Source organism: Pagrus major, chromosome 21 (assembly GCF_040436345.1).
Source record: "Pagrus major chromosome 21, Pma_NU_1.0".
NCBI lineage: Eukaryota > Metazoa > Chordata > Actinopteri > Spariformes > Sparidae > Pagrus > Pagrus major.
This window is the reverse complement of record NC_133235.1, coordinates 2590817-2597030: the sequence shown is the minus strand read 5'-3', so window position 1 is coordinate 2597030 and position 6214 is coordinate 2590817. Positions and strand designations below refer to the sequence as shown.

General features: G+C 51.9%; 1 pseudogene; it reads right to left on the bottom strand.

The window, feature by feature from the left end:
* Nucleotides 1-1340: 1340 nt before the first annotated feature.
* Nucleotides 1341-5699, bottom strand: LOC141016435 (uncharacterized; annotated as a pseudogene).
* Nucleotides 5700-6214: the final 515 nt, after the last annotated feature.

Sequence of the window (6214 nt, the reverse complement as noted above, 5' to 3'; positions counted from 1 at the left end):
ACCGCGGCATTTGGCCCTGGTGTGTCCTCAGGAATGGAGGCAATTAGGACAGGGGGGGGGCAATGGAAGGCCTCTGTCCTAACACCTCATCCATGAGGACAAACCAGGGCCAAGTAGCAGCAGTGGGCTTCCCGCCGACCCCCTCTCCGGTCGCTGGATATTTGCAATCCTAAGGCAGTGGAAATCAATCACGTCAGCAATTTCCAGCAAAGTATTTATTAAATTGTATGGGTAAAACAAATAAAATGTAGAATAATACATAGACAGCCTAAACAGCTTTAGGCTGTGTCCAAATTCAGGGTCTGCATCCTTCGAAGGGCGCATTTGAAGGCCAATTACGTCACAACGCTGTGCGAAGGCTGTCCAAATTCGAAGGCTCCTTCAAATGCAGCCCACAAATGCAGCCTTCTTTTCCCTCTTTTTGGAGGACGCACCGCTACTATCCTTTGCAGCCTCCCATATCCCAAGATCCTTTGCGCGCCGCTCAGTCCCGAAACAGAAGAGGGAAAGAAAGAGAAAATGGCGACATCAAGTGGCGCAGACATGACATTCAAATGTGAGTCTTGGGTTTATACTCGGTTTTTACTCATTTGAACATCCAACACCAGATATGTTAAACTTCAAGGGACTATAAAAACCTCCAACTTTTAACTTTCAGTTAAAATACGTGACGCTGGTAATGCTATGATAAATATAGTTGTTATTCACCAATGGGTTAATGTTTATTTTGTAATGTTGATAATTCAATTTAGATTTGACACATTGTACACACACAAATAAATGTACACGTTTGATAGATTTGAACCAAAACAGACTTTAATGCATGAACACCTGGTGACGCAACCAGGAAATGCTCCGAAGGCTAGACCGTCCCATTTAACAACGGTGGACGAGGTGGGACGGTCTAGCCTTCGGAGCATTTCCTGGTTGCGTCACCACATGTTCCCGCCCCTTACCCTTACGTCATGATTTCTGCTGCCCAGGCCCGCGAAAGTGACGATGTACACCACTTGATGTCGCCATTTTCCTTCTTTCTGGATCTTGGGATATGGGAGGCCGCGAAGGATAGTAGCGGTGCATCCTCCAAAAAGAGGGAAGGGCAGGCTGCATTTAGGAGCCTTTAATAATAATAATAATAATAATAACGATACATTATATTTGTACAGCGCTTTTAAAAACTCTCAAAGACACTTTACAAGAATAGAATACATACAAGAATACATAAAATCAAGTGCATGGTGCATAAAATCCAGTGCATGGTGCGATAAAATGTAGAAAAAAGAACAATGTATGAAGGATATGGATCCGTGTAGGTTTTTAGGAGAACAGGTTGAGGACAACAAACAGCTACGGGTGCAAATGGAAAGCGGATTTGAAGAGGTGGGTTTTGAGTAATGACTTGAAGGTGGATGAGTCTGGGCAGTCGCGGATGTGTTTGGGGAGGGAATTCCAGAGGGAGGGGGCAGCAATGGAGAAGGCTCTGTCCCCCCAGGTACGGTGCTTGGTCCTGAGGGGGGGTGAGAGAAGGTTAGCGTCGGAGGATCTGAGGTTTCGAGAAGGAGTGTGGTGGTGGAGCATGTCCGTGAGGTAGGGAGGGGCCTGGTTGTGGAGGGCTTTATGGGTGAGTAGGAGGAGCTTGAAGTTGATTCGGTGTGGGACAGGGAGCCAGTGAAGGTTTTGGAGTACGGGGGTGATATGTTCACGGGAGCGGGTGTGGGTGAGGAGGCAGGCAGCAGAGTTTTGGATGTATTGAAGTTTATTGAGGACTTTGGAAGATGAACCATAGAGGATGCTGTTGCAGTAGTCAAGTCTTGAAGTGATAAATGCGTGGATGAGAGTCTCAGCTGCAGAGAAGGAGAGTAGTGGGCGGAGGCGGGCAATATTTTTTAGATGGAAGAAGGCAGTTTGGGTGAGGCGGCTGATGTGCTGTTCGAATGAAAGAGTGCTGTCCAGGATAATGCCAAGGTTACGGATGGAGGGAGAGGGAAACAGATGATGTTGTCAAAGCTGAGGGAGAAGTTCTGGGTCGATGTGGTGAGGGTTTTGGGCCGATGAGTATGATTTCAGATTTGTCACAGTTTAGTTTGAGAAAGTTTTTTTGCAGCCATGATTGTAGATCGGACAGGCAGTTTGTGAGGGTAGAGTGGGTGGCAGGGGTGATGGATTTTGTGGAGATGTAGAGTTGGATGTCGTCGGCATAGCAGTGAAAACGGAGACCATGGCGACGGATGATGGAGCCAAGGGGGAGTAGATAAATGATGAAGAGGAGAGGACCAAGCACTGAGCCCTGGGGGACGCCTTGAAGCAGGGGGACAGTGGAGGAGGAGCAGTTGTTGACATGGATGAACTGTTGTCTGTCTGAGAGGTAGGATTTGAGCAGGAAAGAGCGGAGCCGGTGATGTTGAGAAATGTTTGTAGGCGGGACAGGAGGATGGAGTGGTTGATGGTGTCGAAGGCTGCAGTGAGGTCAAGGAGGATGAGTATACTGAGGTGGCCGGAGTCTGCAGAGAGGAGGAGGTCGTTGGTGATTTTAAGGAGAGCGGTTTCGGTGCTGTGTTTGGGGCGAAATCCAGATTGGAAAGGTTCATACAGTTCATGAGAGTGGAGGTGGTTTGGATTTGTGAGGCCACAACACATTCCAGAATCTTTGACAGGAAAGGGAGGTTTGAGATAGGACGGAAGTTTGAGATGATGTCAGGATCCAGGCCGGGTTTTTTGAGGATGGGGGTGACAGCGGCCAGTTTGAGGGATTCGGGGACGGAGCCAGAGGAGAGGGAGGAGTTAATAATGATGGCGATTAATGGGGAGATTGTAGGGAGGCAGGATTTAACGATGGAGGATGGGATGGGGTCCAGAACAGAAGTAGAGTTTTTTATCTTGGTGATAATGGAGAGGAGTTCCAGGGGAGAGACATGGGTGAACTGTGACAGAGGTTGAGTAGTGGTGGTGGTGGTGGTGGTGGTGGTGGTGGTGGTGGGGGGGGGGGGGGGGGGGGGGGGGGGGGGGGGGGGGGTGAGAGGTGGAGAGGCTGTAATGGGGGGGGAAGTGCTAAGTTGATTGTAGATAGTGTCGATCTTAGACTGAAAGGATGCCAGGAAGGAGTTGCATTTGTTGACTGTGAAGGAGGTGAGGGTGTTGTCGCAGGGTTTGAGGAGTTTGTTGATGGTGGAGAAGAGAGTCTTGGGGTTGTTGGAGCCAGAGTGAATAAGCTGAGAGTAGTAGGTGGACCGTGCAGCAGTGAGGGCGTTTTTGTAGTCTGAGAGGTGGTCTGTGTAAGTGTTGAGATGGACTGTGAGACCGGTTTTCTTGTAGAGTCTTTCAAGCTGGCGCTTACGGATTTTCATTTGACGGAGTTGGGGAGTGTACCAGGGAGCTGAGTGGGTGAAAGAGACTGATTTGGTTTTTAATGGGGCCAGGTTATTGAGGCAGAGGGACAGTGTGTTGTTGTAATGGTTGACCAGGTCAGTGGGGTTAAAAGTTAAAGGGGGGGTGGACAGAGTGTTGGCCAGCAAGTCAGAAAAAGCTGAGGGGGAGATGGATTTAATGTTCCTGAAGGTAATGTTGCGTTTAAGTTTTGGGGGACGCAGGGGGTGATGAAATCCATGATGATGGCCAGGTGATCAGAGATCTGTAGGTTGAGGCTGGAGAGTTTATGAGGGTGAGACCGGCAGAGCAGACTAGGTCCAGGATGTGGCCGCGACAGTGGGTGGGGAAGTTGACGTGCTGGGTGAATTGAAGGCAATGAAGCAGTTCCAGGAGGTCTATTGCACTTTTGGAGTTAGGGTCATCGATATGGATATTGAAGTCACCCAGCAGCAGAATTGAGGGGGATATGGCGGATAGCTGGGTGAGGAATTCGGCGAGGTCTGAGAGGAAGGAGTGGTTTGGTTTGGGGGACGGTAGATGATGGTGATGACCAGGGGAGTGGGACCAGGCAGTTTGAGGGCAATATGTTCGAAAGACTGAGCAGGAGGGATGGAGATAGTGGATGCAGGGAAATTTTTCTTGAAAATGGCAGCAACGCCACCACCCCGTCCGTCAGGGCGTGGTTTGTCAATGTAGGTGTAGCCAGTGGGTGTGGTCTGATTTAGGGAGAGGTAATCTAGAGGTTTGTGCCAGGTTTCGGTTAGACAGAGGAGGTCCAGTTTATTGTCAGTGATAAGTTCATGTAGGATGGCACTTTTGTTGGTCAGTGAGCGGGTGTTGAGTAGGACCAGTTTGAGGTGTTTTTGGATCTGAGTCGAGGAGGGGGTGGCAGGAGTGCAGTGTATGGGGAGCAAGTTGTTGTTCTTCATAGTCCTGGATGTACCGCATGGGCGGGGTGGTCTCTGTGTTATAATGGATTGTATGGGGAATGTTTCAGGTGGGAGGGATAATGACTGGTTGGGTCGTACGGGGGCGCTAGTGAGCTGGACAGTGGTCTGTGCCTCTGTTGGCGAGGGATGAGGAAGAGTGTCGGTGAAGGGGGTGTGTGGTGTAAATAGTCAATCTCGTGGAGCATAATGTACAGTGTGTTGTATGTTGGCTGCAAGCATGCGACTACCTGTGGTGTTTGGGTGAATGCCGTCGGGCTTGAAGAAGGAGGGGCGGTTCCAAAACAGATTAAAATTGTCCGCGAAGTTGAAACCTCGAGCGTAGCAGGCATGCTTGAGCCAGGAGTCCAGCTGGAGCAGTCTGGAGAAGCGCGTGTCCCCGCGACCAAGTGTGGGAATGGGACCGGAGATGAATACGGACTTTCCACACGTGCCCAAGAAGTCCAGGAGGGAGGTAAAATCCCTTTTGGTGAGCTCGGAGGCGCCCCGGGCCAAGTCGTTGGTCCCTACGTGCACCACTATGCGCATTATGGAGGATGGGAGTGACTGCAGCAGCCCAGGAAGTTTTTCCAGAATTTCTGGGGCTATGGCCCTGGGGAAACAGCAGGTGGTGGCATTGAAGAAACGGATATTCCTAGTGATGGAGTCACCGATGATCAGGGTGGTTGGTGGGAAAAGTGGGCGAGGATGAGGTCTGGCCGGGCGGGATGGTGACGAGCCACCGTCCGGGCCGTGTGTCGTCCGCAGGGTCGGTGGCAGGGCCTGGCCGGACAGGTGTTGCGGTGGGTCGGCCGTTTTGGCCCCAGGAGGAGGAGAGTCTGCCTGCAGCGTGTGATGGCGCAGGCCACCGGAGCGTCGGAGAACGGCTTCCTTCAGGAACTTGCGGCGAGAAGCAGGGGCAGCCGTTCGGGAAGAGAGCCGGCGGCCCGGGGCCGAAGCACAGCGGCTCCGGGCGCCGGCGGGAGCCGGCGGGGAGGAGGGCTCCACGTCATCAACGGGCGCCGGGGAGCACGCGGCGGGCGCCGGGGAGCACGCGGTGGGGCCTCCCGGCACCGGGCGAAGATCTGGGTTGTTGGCCAGGGCCTCGAAGCGGTTGGAGAGGCTCAGGCGAGGAGAGGCAGTCGCATCCTGGATTCTCTTTCTGTCACGGATAACAACTTCGGCCCGGGATGACTGAAGGCTGGGTGTAGAGGAGGTGAAAGGCCGCGGACAGGTGGAGGTGTCCCATGGGACAGTATCCTGGAGGGCTGCTTTGAGCGAGGCAATGTGCATTGATTGTTCGTGCGCAAGGTCCAGACAGGAGGTCAGCATGGTCTGTTTGTCCTGCAGTTCCTCGGAGAGTCGACGGATGTCCTCCTTAAGGTCGGTGATTTGTTTGTTAGCCATGGCTGTTGCTTTTTGCGTGTGCACACATGTTCCCTGTGTGCACTGCATGTTAACAGTGTCTTTAGTAAAGCAGAAATATGATTGTCTTTAGTAAAGCAGGAATATGATTGTCTTTAGTAAAGCAGAAATATGATTTTCAGACGGCCAGCAGGCTAGGTTTACACAGCTATCCGACCGCAGCCGGTTAGCCTGCTCTGCTCTGCTCTGTTGCTCTGCTCTGTTGCTCTGCTCTGTTGCTCTGTAGCCTTTCAATTGGGACAGCCTTCGCGCGGCGTTGTGACGTAATTGGCCTTCAAATGCGCCCTTCGAAGGATGCAGCCTTTGCGGCCCACGAAGGCCGGGTCCTTCGGAGAGACCTTGAAGGCCGCGTCCACCGTTGCTAAATGGGACAGTCTAGCCAGGGCCGCCCCATTGGGGCCCTAAGCAGAATTTTATTTTGAGGCCCCCCCCTCCATTACAAAATGACTCTTTCAACAATGGAACAAGCCTTTTACAGATGCACACGTCTGCATTTT